Source organism: Macaca nemestrina, chromosome 12 (assembly GCF_043159975.1).
Source record: "Macaca nemestrina isolate mMacNem1 chromosome 12, mMacNem.hap1, whole genome shotgun sequence".
NCBI classification, from domain to species: Eukaryota; Metazoa; Chordata; class Mammalia; order Primates; family Cercopithecidae; genus Macaca; species Macaca nemestrina.
In genome coordinates, this window is record NC_092136.1 from 127,985,319 (window position 1) to 127,999,233 (window position 13,915).

At 45.1% G+C, this 13,915-nt stretch overlaps 1 protein-coding gene across 4 annotated transcripts in view; it reads right to left on the reverse strand.

Annotated features, from left to right (window-relative positions):
- The window catches only part of LOC105476220 (ETS proto-oncogene 1, transcription factor), a 128,245-nt gene that overhangs the window by 7,488 nt on the left and 106,842 nt on the right, over positions 1–13,915 (reverse strand). The window lies entirely within an intron of this gene.

Here is a 13,915-nt window from a genome sequence, read left to right on the forward strand (position 1 = left end):
GCCTCTCTTCTACTATCTGAAATCTCTCTGGGGCACAGGGTCTCATGACACCAAGCCGAGGAAAAGGATGGAAAGATGGAGATCCTTCCGCCAGATGAGTCTTTGGCGGGGAGCAGTCAGCACATCTGCCCATGCTGGAACACAGGGCCCAGGAGCGCACTGCAGTCTCCTGTCCTTGGGACTTGGTAGTCACAATGCAGAGAGGGGACCTTTGATTCCCGTGGTTTGCACCAGCTCCCAGAGGAAGAACCTCTGACGGAATGGTTAGTTTTCCTTTTCTACCAGTGCATTTTCCAAATTGAAATGTCAAGCAATCATAGGCTGTAGATGCCCCGCCCTGCCCTTTCTCTGTGATGTCAGCGTATAGGACCCAGTGAGTCTGGGACAGAGTGAGTACTCGCCGGAGGACTTTTGTCCTCATTGTGACTTTTCCTTTGTTCTAAAGGCATGAAAAAAAATTAAATTCAGGCCCTAGAAGCCCAAGTCCTAGGTGCAGAGCTCTCTCTTTTTTTCTGTTTACACCCAAGAAAAGAGGGAGGATAGACAGGAAAAGCAGATACCTAAAGAAATAATGGGAATATGAATGGGAAGAATTCTCTCCCATTGGCTTCACAATAGGACAGTCAACATAACAGAGATGTCCGTTCCAGGCTCCTTCCCCCGATTCCTGCAGAGAAACCCCACAGGCAAACTCCGGCCTAACCTGTACACACAGGGCTCACCCCTCAGAAAGCCCACATTTTGGTACCAAGTGAGAGGAGCTCATGATGGCCGCTGAAGCTTCCTCTCCAGCACCTTTTGGCTGACTCCCAAACTGCCTTTTGGTTGTGGGGAGCAAGAGAACTAGGAAAGACATGGAAATGTTCTTCCAGCCAGAAACACTGGGCCGGGGTGGGCTCAGGTCCTGGCTGGGCCAATGGATAGGCTAACACAGGAGCCTGTTTCCACAGCAATACGTCACCCTCACTTCAGGTCTGGGAGGGGACTTCGGGGCCACTTGGAAACCCAAAGCTTAGAGGCAGCTCTGGGGTTGGAAGGCACACTGGCTACACAGATCCGCCAGCGACACCCACATCCAGGCCCATCAGAAGTTCTTACACCCAAAACTGGTGTAGACAATGAATGAGTCCAGCACTCCCAGTTACGACTCTTCTAGAAGGTGATTCTGTGCTGCTTAGCAGAGGTCTGCCCAACCCCACAGGGCTCCAGGGCCCCATCCCTTGCCCTTGCTCCAAGTTTATATCCTAACCTTGTAAAGCCTCTTCCTCCATTCCCCCTGCAACTCCCCCTCATCCCTGTGCCCAGCCCCTTCCACCTACCCAAATGGACTGTGGTCCCAGTGACCTTTGTCCCCCAGAGCAGAAAACGGTACTAAGAATAGCACCAGTCATGGGAAGGGGAGCTCACATGTTCAATGTGACTCACAATGGTATCCCTGTCTGGGATCTCCAAGGCAGTCAACAGCACCCTTCACGATGCTGCCCGGGAGTGTCACACATCAGGAATCCAGTGGCATCACTGGGAAAGTATGCTTCTCAAGTCGAAGCTCTGAGCCACAACAACAGAGGGGTCCCTGTTAGAAGGAGGTCTCTTTCCAGAACCATGCGGGCAGGAGAGCACCACACACACACTCCACACACCCATCTCCCATGGCACGGAGCCTCTACACCCCCTGCCATCTGCTCCCTCTCCACCCTCCCTCTCAGGCGGCTGCAGGGGAATTTCCTTCTACTACTTTGTTCTTCTCAGCCTCTGGAGAAGAGGACAGTTCTTACTACACACTGACAGGCCTGATTTGAAGAACATGGTACAAGCTCAGAAGAAGAAATACCAGGTGGGAACTTGGAGAGCTCCCAAGCCCACAAAGCAAATCACACCAAGGATGTTCACCCCCTAAGGGGACCCCCAAGGCTCCTCAAATCTAAGGCAACAATCTCACTTTTTTAAAAAACGTAAAGCTTCAAGTAAATTCCTGCTCATTTGGGTCATATTTCCTTGTCTGGGAGCCGCAAGGCCCATTATCTGTCTCAACGAGGAGCTGGTTATTAAAAATCCCCTGCTATTCTGGTCCCTTGCCCTGAGGCTAAGAACTGAGCAGTATAAATACATATATATCAGTGGGCTAGGACAATGCGTTAGTAACATGCTCTTGATGGCAATCCCTTCCATTTGCCGATCTGTCAGTATCATTCTTCTCATTTTCCAGGTCTGAGAGCCTGTGACAAGGACATCCTCACAGCAAGTGAAGAGGGTCAGGTTGAACTTCACTTTTTCCTTCTACTCCTTCCTCATTTCCATTTCAACCACAAGTTCTCACTCTTGTCACCTGTGCTCTGCTGAGAGGCGAACACAGGAGCTTTCTTCCAAACAGATGGAGGTCAACGCTGGGTGGGCACTTCCCAGGCAGTCTCCTCATGTCTGCATTGTACATGGCTCACACCAAGACCACCCCAATGGTTTGGTCTCTGTCCATTTCTCCCATCACTAGAATATACGCTCTAAGGACAAGGACTTTGTTTTTTCACTGCTTCAACCCAAAGCCTAGAACTGCGCCTCACCAACAAACACCAACAAACAGAAAATTATTTGCTGTTGAATGACTCCTGTGTCATTTGACATGTTCTCCTTGAGAACACAGACTGTATCTTATTGAGCCATATATCCTCAAAGCCAGGTACGATAGCTTATCTTCAGCAGGTACTCAGTAAAGATTTTCTAAATTACATTACTGAAACAAACCTCCTCTGAAGAAAGGCGTAAGGATTAGAAAGGCCGCTCAAACGGCTTCTCTCTATTAAACTATATTTGGGGCCAAATAATATGGGTGACCCTCAAGCTGCATTTCATCAACGTGTTCCCAAAAATGAAAACGACCACCTGTCCTTTGGGAGTTAATTTGCCACTTTAAGAAGCTAATCCCTTTAGCTCTGTTCTAAAAGTCAAATCAAATACCTCGGTGTGGGCAGGACACCACATTTATTTTAACCTATGAAACTCTCATGGTTGGTCACCCTTGCAATAGGGCTGACTCTGCCCTGATAGCACACATCTGGCAGGTGGCCCTAAAACAGAGGAACAGGCCTGGCTGGCCCCTCCCTTCCAGCCAGGTGTCTCTACCCACAGCCAAACGATGATGGCAAAAACAGAACATTCGAATCCAGAAATGACCCATCTGTTCACAAGTGTATCAAGCTGCCTTTCATGCTACCACAGGAGGACGCACCTCTGAGGGTGGGGTGGATGACTCCCCATTCCAAGCATCACCCCCCCTTTCTGTCAATCCTCTTCTAAATCACCATTCAGAAAGGTCCCCAAATCTCCTGATTTCCATTAAGTTTGAGGACAAAACAGAAAATATCCGGACAGTTTCTTGCCCTCCGGCCCAAGCTCAACCTGAAGCTGCACAAAGTCTTGTTGCCTGAGGATGAGGAACTCAAGAAACTGTACTGCTGGACTGACTGGCAATCAAGGCACTGGGGAAATTATTTGAAGAAGAGTAAGGGTCAGGAGTGCTTGATATTTTGGCTGCGTTCTATGCCTCTCATTTCTTCTGAGTTGTACATTTTCTTTGCCCCACCCTGACCCAATCTTATCTCATCTCTAACACACTCCATGTATAACACATTCTATAACTGGCCAATACGGCCTTGGTTTAAAGACTCACTGTGTGTCAATATATTCTATAAACATGTTCCTGTATCAGTGGCTAGTAACTCAAGGGCAGTGATTGGGAATATAACTTCCAGTAATTCAACTCTAACAACAAAGAACATTCTGACAGGTGTTTGGAAAGCATACTTGCTGAACACCATGATGAACAACAACTTTATAAACTTGTATTTGTTGCTGAGATAGCCAGTATCTAACCATGAAAAAGAGTAAGAAAACAGCTCTCAAATCAATTAAAACCAGTCTTTGAGTGCCGAGTTCATGTCTCTTGCATGTTAGATCAAAAACGAAAGAAAGAAGAGTGTCAAAAACATTAAAAATAAAAGCCATTTTACATGTCAGGCAGTGGAGTACTGAGTGATGACAGCATCCTATAAAATTAAAATATATGATGCCTGTGGGAAAGCCCCGGGTAGGAAGTTAAGGGTACAAGGCTTCCATATCAGTTCTTCCCTGAATCACCCTGCAATCTTATGCAACTCATTTAATCTCTCTGGGCTTTACTTTTTCCTTCCCTAAAATGGAAATAGTAATCTCTGCTTCTCTTTACTTTATAAAAATGTAAATTAAGTCCTTATTACAAAAATCTACATATATACATATATATATAGAGAGAGAGAGAGAGAGAGAGAGAGAGAGAAAGAGACTAAAAGAGGTGAACAATTTAGGAGCAACTGAATATACAATAATGGAATTACAAAGAAGAATGAAACAACAGAAAATATATTTTTAAAAACAATTTTCAGTAAAAGACAAGAGGGAAAAAAGATGCATTTAAAAAAAATGTAAAAGCACCAGAAAAAATCTTATTAGACTTCCAACGATTAAATTGGCCTTTTGTATGGCGACTTTGAACAAGTAGAAAGTTGGAGGTTAAGGAAAAAAAAGTTAAAGTATACAAATCTAAAAATTTTTAATATTTTAAATGAGAATAACCATTTAGGACTTTTTTAAGTTAGGAAAGACTCTGAAATCCTTGTTCCTATGTTAAAAGTACATATGCACAAAAAGAGATAGCAGATGCAAACTGCTTTGCAAGTGAAAGTATCACAGGCATATACGGTTTAGGGAAATCTTGGCCACAGATGGACTTAGATCCTCTTTTCCCGATGCACCTTTTTCCTTAGTCATTCATGTCCCTCACCAAGTATTCGTCACCTAATTATTATACAGAGCTCACCCAGAGCAAGTTCAGCACCGTTCCCCACAAATGTCAATAGTTTGGGCCCAAAGAGACGGGTCCCACCAGCATTAACTGGGGTTCAAGCAGAACCTCTTGTCCAGTCATCAGTGCCCAAGACAGGCTTGACAGTAAGGCCAGGTGGCTGGCAACTGGCCAGTGGAGTCCTCTCACCTGGAACAGGGTTAAGCGAGGCTCATTTGGCCAGTCTGACTTGCGTCTGAGAACAAGACAGTTACGCATTTTTAGGGTATGAGGGAAAGACCTTTGTTTTTGCTCTGGCTCTGCACACCTGCAAGTGCTCAAGTACACATGTGTGGGGGCGGCGGCAGGAGAAAGGGGACTGTTCCTCTCTTAAAGGGGCAGTCTCTATTCAAATGCAACCACCTTTCTTCTAAACCCACCAATAACTCTGTCTAACACATTCAAGCTAACACTCAGACACAAACTTGGACAGTGAGCCAGTGAAGCTCAAGTCAGGAAGTGGGTTTCTTTATAGCTCTTTCCTCCTGATGTCTTCTAGGTAACCAGTTCTTTTAAGAAGTCACCAGAGATGCGTTAGGTTTGGATTTGGGGGAAGGGGATAAGAACTTTGTTATAAACCAAAGAAATGGTTTTTCCAGCCACTATAAATGTACAAAGAAAAATCTTCCTAAGTATGTAGGTAACGAGAAGAAAGAAAGGTATGTTCACTGATCAGGGTTAGAAAACAGAACTTTAGAAGTCTGAAGACTATAGTCTTTTCTCAGTAGGATTTTCAACTTGATCTCTGGAATTTATTTTATCCTAGGGGTTAAGTTTTCCCTGCATGTCAAGAATGAGAGAAATCACTAGTCAGGCGTATTAGAATTCTTGGAAGGTAGTTGAACTAGATCCTAAGGGATCATTTGCACACCGAATTTTGTAAGCGTTTATCCAGCATATAATCTCTGAACACTCCTCAAATGTAGCCAGAGTGTGCTGAACAGCAAAACACAATATTAACAACAGCATAGAGGTCGCAGAACAAATACTTTTTGTTTCACCATAATGTGATGAGCTGAAAGTGTCCTACCTACGCCTTTAAAGAAGAACGAACAGAGAGCCTAGCCTTGAGAGGCCTCCATAAGAAACTCCACCGCCTCGGCTCTGAATGTCAAACACCTCCACAGACCTGTGCCCTGACAGCATCTCCAACAAAGCAAGTCCCATCCTTGTTTCAGAGTTTAAACTTTCACATTCAATCACTCTAGGAGAACTTTCACTCTCATTATCTCTCAGGGAGAGGTGAGTCACACAAAAGACAATACAGTTGGGGGAGTTACAGTCAACAACATGCCTTGAGCTCAGAAGCCCATCACGGGCCACTGAGAGTGCCAGGACACATGGTCTTGAGTCCTGCCACATGGAAAAGCTGTGCTGGTCTCAACAAGCCATGTTTATAGGTCAGGTCCCTGTGGCTGTCTACTCAGATCTCCTGCTTCAAGGAACATCACTGACTGGCTCTACCATGTCCACACCAGCACCACCATTCCTGGGGGCTGCTCCAGCCAGGGACAGAGCATGGTGAGGGCATACAGGTCCACTTCTGGGAGACACAGAGCTCCTCCAGCAGACAACGTTGACACAAGGATCCCCTGGGCCCAGTCAGAGTTTTCTTGGAACAGAGCTACAGTTGAGGGCTCTTTCTACCCAAACCTCCTCCTTCCAGACCTGCAGCGTGGTCTGAAGGTTCCCCTGCCTTCTCTTCGCTGCCTCCTCCCTTTTTTTCCTTCAGAAATGCTCCTTCCGTAAACGCCTTGCACATCTACTCATGTCCTGGCGCCTGCTTTCCGGCACACTCAAACGAACACAGGATTTTGAATATTTTCTGACATTGTGAAAACCCTGAAAGTCATCTTATTTGTCGTTTGCTGTGTGACATTGGGCTAGACCTCCTCCTCTAAAAAGAAAAACAAAAATCTCAATGCCCTCATTTACACAGTGGGCATAACAGAAACTTCCTCGTGATATTTGGTGAAGGATTTAAAAAGTCAGTGTAGATGAAGGAGTCTAAGCACACAGTAGGAACTTAATAGATCTGGGATTGAGCTAAAGAAATGAAGAGACCTAATCTATTATTAAATACCTGCTATGCCCCGTGACACTGCCAGCAATTACTGCAATTCTGTAAGTAAAATGCGTTGTTCCCTGGCCTCAAGGAACTTAGAATTATACTGGAAAAATAAAAGGTTTGGAGAATACTATGGATGGAGGTGACAGCCAGCACTTAGAGCCTAGCTTTCTGTATACCCAGCACTGCTCCAGGTGCTCTCCATAAACTAATTCATTAGTTCTCACAACAAGCCTATGGTATAGAAACTATTATTACTGCCATTTTGCAGATGAGAAAACAGATACAGAGATGTTAGCTTGCCAAAGGTTACACAGCTGCTCGTTGGCAGGGTCTGACTCCATGCTCTGAATTCTACAGGGGTAGCCCCTGAATGTTGCCCCTGGTAAAACCTCATGGGATGACCACCCTTTCTTGTGTTTAACCTGGACTTCCACCTGCAGGCATTCCCAAGTGACTGGCGGGGTGCGGAGGAGCGCTCCAACCTGCAGGTGTCACATGCAAGTCACTTTGGGAGGACAGGAGGGGCAGAGCTTCTCTTGAATGAGACTCTACACGGAGCAGCAGCTGCTTACTCTCTGCAGCAGGGGAGGCCATTCAAGGAAAAGAAAGAAGTACCAAGGGGGCAAAAGCAGGGTCATCTGGGACACCTGGCAGGGCCTTTCCCAACAGAGGTGATGGGGAGTTTCCGAGGCCTGTTGTTTAAAGGCAGTGAAGACTGGTGTGGATGCCTCAGCAGCACGCTGGCTGCATTCTGCTCAATGGAAACATTTTGCTTCCTCCAAAGGTGGAGCTTCAAACTGGAGACAGAGTGGAATTCCAGAACAGTCACCACCCAATTCCATTATTTGTAGTGAGACTTTATTAAAGAAACAGTGACCCCAAAAATCTAAGACTCAGAGACTCCTCCCCTAAAACAGGCAGTGGGCTACACCCAGAACAGAGGGGTCAACCTGTGAGTCTTCTGGTATCCAAAATCCAGGCACCTCTAGGCCTCAGAGAGTTGTCAACAGCACCAGGGTTGGAGATATATTGTACAGGATGAATAGATCTCTTCTGTCCAAAGACTGTTTGCAAGGTATCACCACAGCTGAATCAAGACACTAAGGTAGTTCAGCCAGTTGCAATCTTCAAAAGCCACGACAGAAATAGGGAATCACCACTTTCCACATTTTTAAAAAGACATTTAGAAAAAAAAAAAAAAGTTCATAGTAAGGACGAATCCTTTTACCACGTGATCTTTTTCTTCTGGTAGCAGATGATTAAGAAAAATTCATGCAAAACTAATTAGTTAGGAGGCAGAAACAGTGAAATTACTCACAGGCAATAGAAAAGAGCTTTGCCTCCCAACCAGTTCAAATCTTCCCGCGAATTCTCCTCCTCGATGCTCCAAAGTACTTTCCCATCAATCACACAACTGAGCAGCATGTGAGTCTACTGCTCCACGGAGATCCCCAGGTCCATGCCAGGCACCCCTTTAGGATCCACAGCTCAACCCAGCACAGTGAATGGAATCCCTGCCAGCGTCTCAGCTGCTGGCTGACATGAAGGCTCTATTGAAGCTGAGGGGGCTGCCAGTTTCCTGCAACTGGTTAATTACAGCAGCCTCTGAGCAACAGAGGGAAGACACTTTGTTTCCGCCCTTCTCATTCCCAAGCTCTTTTCCTCTTATCCAACCAGGGGCTGCCCGAGGATGCTCTACATTGAGACTGTGATGGCTTCAGCAAGCCTGGAAGCCAGTCGCGGCTTTGCCTGGCCTGCAGACCTCAGTGAAGCGCCCTGCCTTCTCGGGGCCTGACTTGAGCCAGTTTACACTGTCTCACGCAACAGCATTTACATGGAGAGACTTTGGATTCCAGAGCTTGGCTCCAGTAATCCCCCAAATTAAAAGGCTCTACACTGTTCCTAATCAACATGCCCACAGCACAAGTTCACACTGCACTAGTAACCTGCTTTTTTTACTCTTTCCTTATCACTAACTTAGGCTCATACTAAAAGTTTCCTCAGTTGTTGTCTGTACCTGAATACGTTGAGATTATTTTGCAATCGAGCTTTCCTTCAGAAAACTGTGATTTCAGCTAATGCTGCCAAATCTCAGGTTTCATTCTGAATTGAAGGGCTTTGAAGCACTTCCTTTTGCAGTAAAGTTGTTTATCTTCAAAAACATGTTTTAGCAGTAGTTTTGGGTTACTGAACCCTAAAACTCAACTAAGAGCCAGAACCCTAAGGTTCTGGACTTGGCCCTGGGACTTTCTTATTGTGTGACTTTAGACTGGCTCTAAAGTCATCTATGAAATGACAAGAAGAGGATTTATTTCAGGGCAGAATCAATTTGAGAGGACCTAGAGGAGAATGTACGGGGCTTCTTTTTCTGCAAGACTAGTACCTTGTGTGTGTGTGTGTGTGTGTGTGTGTGTGTGTGTGTGTGTGTGTGATGTCTCACACACACAAAAAAACTTGGAGGTTGAATTCCAGATAGTCCCAAATTTAGCCTTAAGGAAACTGAAGGACTGCCTACTTATAAATCTGTGTAACACTATAAAACATAATTTCATTATGGTTAACGAATGGCTTTGGGTTTAGCCTTTTTCAGGCTCCTAGAAAACAAGAAAACCACTTCATTCATAATTGCAAATCAAAGACTGAGAACACACCTAGACATTGATAAGGGCATTACCACCAGACCTGCTCCAGAACAGCTACAGAAGTGATAGGACTCCTTATCTGTGGGTATGTCTGACAATCTGGAATGAAGTTCAATAAAGGTGATTTATAGGTCAAAAATTCTGGACGGAAGCCAAGGCCAGCTCTCCTCCCTCCCACATACCCCTAACCCACATACACATAGTGTTCATTAGTGACAAGAGGCAGACAAGGTCCTAATCAGTCTAGGCAGGCAACTGCAATAACCAAGGAGTACTCTCATTCTCTAATATGAAGAAAAGATTTTCTATTCAGGTGAGACATTTGGTGCTTAAGATTCAATTCAGAAGCTACCTCTGTGCAGAATGCAGTTACATACATGGCCTTGAATAAGTCATTTTTTTGTGCCTCAGTTTCATCATCTATGAAATGGGACTAGAGGGGTTGAGAGGAAGAGACACTACTATGTGACAACCTACTATATTATTCTATACCTACTGAAACGGAAAAGCAAGAGGAAGAAGAGATGCCTATGTTTTTCAAGGACTTGGAAAGCGTTTTGCCTAGGTCTACAAAATGTATATAGAAAACATTGGGCTAGTTCTCTAGGACCGTGTTGTAATTAGAAGGGGTTCATAATGTATCTTCGAACAAAAGAAAATGGAGCTTTCTGATGGTATCAGTTTGATAACCGTAAACAGTTCACAGTAAGGTAAGGAGGTACATTTTGGCGGAAGCCAACATTGCATTTGATGTATTCTTAACTCAGCTAACAAGCAGGCTTTCAAGCCATGTTATCTGCCCCCGCATCTTGACCTAATTTAACAAGTTGCTATGGGAGCCCAGCGAAGGTTGATGCAATTTTCTTATCTTTGGAGGAAGAATGTAGCTGTGCAAGAGAATGTGAAAATTCAGTTTCTAACTGATTTCCACACTTACAGTGCAGTAAGAAAGACATCGTATCAGGAAGTAAAATGTATTCCTCTGGAGATGATATGGACAAAGACCCAGACTCCTGGTGCAACGGCAGGAAGATGGATTCTCTTCCCAGCTTGGAGAATCTAAGCATGCACCCTTTAGTTCAGGCCAAGTAACAGTGACGTGGAGCTATGTGTACCCCTACTGTGTGGCCAAACATACTCTGGAGCAATCAAATTTTAAGGGAACATACGGAAAAGTTGAGCAGAACCTGAGCAAGTAAGTGTAACTTTTACAAGCAATAAAATGTATTGCCAACAAGTGTATACAATGATTTCTGCTGTCCATAGTACTGTGGCAAATTTCAGCTCCTCTTAACATGTCTGCATAAAGCTAGACACCCATTTATAGGCACTCTAGTGACTGCCTCAGGTGGTGGACGAGGCTGTATGGGCACATTTCATCCGCTTCCCTATTCCCTAGGATGCATCTTAAATGAGGCTGGCGGGGGCACCATGAGGGTGTGAGATCACCCTCATAGGATGAGTCTGCAGTACAGGCAGGAGGTGTTCACCAGGTATCCACTAAAGGAAAAAAATAAACACTAAAATGTGGGTTGCTCCTCACATACCTAACAAATCCCAACTTTCTTTTTTTTTTTTTTTTTGAGACGGAGTCTCACGCTGTTGCCCAGGCTGGAGTGCAGTGGCGCGATCTCGGCTCACTGCGAGCTCCGCCTCCTGGGTTCACGCCATTCTCCTGCCTCAGCCTCCTGAGTAGCTAGGACTACAGGTGCCCGCCACCGCGCCCGGCTAATTTTTTGTATTTTTAGTAGAGACGGGGTTTCACTGTGGTCTCGATCTCCTGACCTTGTGATCCGCCCGCCTCGGCCTCCCAAAGTGCTGGGATTACAGGCTTGAGCCACCGCGCCCGGCACAAATCCCAACTTTCATTCAGACCACAGTAATAGGAGAATCCAGTTCAAGTCTAAGGATTTTTAAAATATCTTGAATTCAAGGAGACAGTGAGCCCTCATATTCGCTTTTCTGCACTCAATATACGCTCAGACATTTGCTGAAATAATTGAATTGTTATAATTGAGGGTTTTTCCCTCTATGTCTAGCACAATGTCCAGCATTCATTTATTTAATTAGTTGATTTAATTCAATTACATTTTCACAGATTTCCTGCCACCGAGACAAGAATGAACACTTCTACTTCACTAAAAGTAGAAAACGGTAACAAGGTAAATTTGCCTAAAACCACACAGTGTGTTAGAGTTGGGAGGAAACACAGAGGACTTCTGTTTTCTGGACGATTATTCTCGCCACCACATGAGATAGTATAAAAAAGTGAAATTGCAATGGTCAAGGAGAAAGAATTAAATGGCAAGATGCTTCAAAAATGTTTTTTTCATTAAAATGATTACTTCAGTCTTTGAGACTTTTAAGTGATAATCACTACCTCTTTTCTTCTACTCACTAAATGTTTTACTCCCTTATCCCATGTCTGAAGAAAGAGAGAAAGGGAGAGAGAGAGAGAAAAGAGGGAAAGAAGGGAGGGAGGGAAAGAGGGAGGGAGGGAGGGAGGGAGGAAGGAAGGAAGGAAAGAAAAGGAGGGAGGGAGGGAGGGAGGGAGGGAGGAAGGGAGGAAAGGAAGGAAGAAGGGAGGGAGGAAGGGAAGAAAGGAAGGAAGAAGGGAGGGAGGGAGGGAAGGAAGGAAGAAGGGAGGGAGGAAGGAAGGAAGGAAAGAAAAGGAGGGAGGGAGGAAGGAGGGAGGGAGGGAGGAAGGGAAGAAAGGAAGGAAGAAGGGAGGGAGGGAGGAAGGGAGGAAAGGAAGGAAGAAGGGAGGGAGGGAGGGAAGGAAGGAAGGAAGAGGGGAGGGAGGGAAGGAAGGAAGGAAGGAGGGAGGGAGGAAAGGAAGGAAGGAGGGAGGGAGGGAAGGAAGGAGGGAAGGAAGGAAGGAAGGAAGGAAGGAAGGAAGGAAGGAAGGAAGGAAGGAAGGAAGGAAGGAAGGAAGGAAGGGCGGGCAGAGGAGAGGGTGGGCAGGCAACTATCAATCTATCCAGACATAACTCAGACCTACAGCATAGTTTCCCCTGCACCACAAAAACAGAAGCAAGCACTGGCAGTTAGAGATAAAGTCTACCTCACAAGGCCACAAAGTCATTTTAGAGCTACCTCTGCCTTTCCTTTCTCTTCCCAATTAAGCAGCACGTCTCCCTTCCTTTATCACTATATTCAACTGCAATCTAGTTCTTTAACCCCTAACAAGTATAACTGCATGAGCTGGCACTCTTGTACATCCTGAGAGTGACTTAATGTACTTTTCCTCACCCCAGATGTTTCTAATGGAAATGAATATACTTCCTAATAATCTCCTTCCAGAGATGGGAAAGGACTCCCTTGAAAAGTAGTAAGTTCCTACATGCTAGCCATGTTCAAGCAAGACCACCGGGGTATTGTAGAAAGAATAAAGTAAGGGCCTTTGAGTTCCATTCCTGGCCTTGACCTTGTTGCTACCCCAACATGTAGACATAATTCCTGAGCACTACTCATGCAATGAACTGCACTGGGAGCTATGTGGAATGCAACATAAGAGAGACACTCCTGATCTCTGAAGGGGGAGTAAGTTTTCAAGCATTTGAGTTGTTTTCAAAGGTCACTGGTTTTCTTCGTAAAAGACCTAAGGCTTCCCTGAATGCAAAAATGAGGATTCAGCATACTCTAAAGATGAGACAGACACCTCAATAGAAACACAGATCTTGCTGTTTGTCATGATCCACACAAAGGGTCCCTACATGAAAACGCATCCAGAGTGGAGAGAATTATAAGAGAATAAAGGCCTAGACCACACCTGAGTAATCAAAGCTACTTTAAAATAAGCTCTACTCACGGTACACTTTCTAATTTTTAGAAAACACTAGAGAGATCTGATGATTAACACATTAATACTCCTTGGCTATTTCTCAGCTATACTCTCCACATGTTTTTCTGGTAAAGCAGCATGATGTGCTACAACCCATTTGAAGAAAGAATTGTTTTGCTCTACTACCAGAGTCTCAGTCAAAGCTCAAGCTCTCAACCTACATCTTCCTTTCTTTATGGCCTTTCTTCACTCATCACTGTCATAACTACAGCTTTCGCTCCTGGAAGAAAACTGCTGATAAAGTCGAGTGAGAGAAGGGGTCTTCTCTACAGGCCGGGATGGATGTGGACAGGGCACAGTGTCACTGAGGACACTGCTCCCACATTTGAACAGCTGGCCTAAGGAGAACGGTGCTGCAGAAGAGTGCAGTGTGGAGGCCATTCAGTTGTGCCTTTGAGAGATGCTACTGCTGATTTTGTATTGAGAAAGACCTCCCAGGAGCAGACCAGGAAAAATCCCCTGATGCCAGGCCACTAGATAGAGTT